The sequence below is a fragment of the Arachis ipaensis genome, chromosome B7 (assembly GCF_059453495.1).
Source record: "Arachis ipaensis isolate K30076 ecotype BB chromosome B7, ASM5945349v1, whole genome shotgun sequence".
Lineage (NCBI taxonomy): Eukaryota > Viridiplantae > Streptophyta > Magnoliopsida > Fabales > Fabaceae > Arachis > Arachis ipaensis.
Window position 1 is genome coordinate 104,258,899 of NC_142442.1, and position 974 is coordinate 104,259,872.

Here is a 974-nt window from a genome sequence, read left to right on the forward strand (position 1 = left end):
TCATAATATGTGACAATTATAGCATAAAACCTCATGAAATTGCATTAATTCATCTATGGTTGATTCAATCAAAGGAAGCATAAAACTCTACCCAATTGGCTTGCTTATGGCTCAAGAAAGTGCATAATTCAAATGAAAACATAAGAAAAAGGCTAGTGAAACTAGGCTAAGATGACTTGTCATCAACTCTGAAGAGGAAACTAAGAGAAGCTAAATTACAACAATCCAGCAAGCACCTTTCAGAAATTTTCGAACAAGAAAAGGAGATGGCAGCCGAAAATAATAATAATGCAAGGAGGATGCTTGGTGACTTTACTGCACCTAATTCCAATTTACATGGAAGAAGCATCTCCATTCCTGCCATTGGAGCAAACAATTTTGAGCTGAAACCTCAATTAGTTTCTCTGATGCAGTAGAACTGCAAGTTTCATGGACTTCCATCTGAAGATCCTTTTCAGTTCTTAACTGAATTCTTGCAGATATGTGATACTGTTAAGACTAATGAAGTAGATCCTGAAGTCTACAGGCTCATGCTTTTCCGTTTTGCTGTAAGAGACAAAGCTTGAGTATGGTTGGACTCTCAACCTAAGGATAGCCTGAACTCTTGGGATAAGCTGGTCAAGGCTTTCTTAGCCAAGTTCTTTCCTCCTCAAAAGCTTAGTAAGCTTAGAGTCGATGTTCAAACCTTCAGACAGAAAGAAGGTGAATCCCTCTATGAAGCTTGGGAGAGATACAAAGGACTGACCAAAAAGTGTCCTTTTGACATGCTTTCAGAATGGACCATCCTGGAAATATTCTATGATGGTCTGTCTGAATTAGCCAAAATGTCATTGGATACTTCTGCAGGTGGATCCATTCACCTAAAGAAAATGCCTACAGAAGCTCAAGAACTCATTGACATGGTTGCTAATAACCAGTTCATGTACACCTCTGAGATGAATCCTGTGAGTAATGGGACGCCTTAGAAGAAGGGA

General features: G+C 39.0%; 1 non-coding gene across 1 annotated transcript; it reads right to left on the reverse strand.

The window, feature by feature from the left end:
- Positions 1 to 662: 662 nt before the first annotated feature.
- Positions 663 to 770, reverse strand: LOC148553593 (small nucleolar RNA R71). Its single transcript, XR_015892576.1, has one exon. It is a non-coding gene; the product is annotated as a small nucleolar RNA R71 (small nucleolar RNA).
- Between the last annotated feature and the right edge of the window lie 204 nt (positions 771 to 974).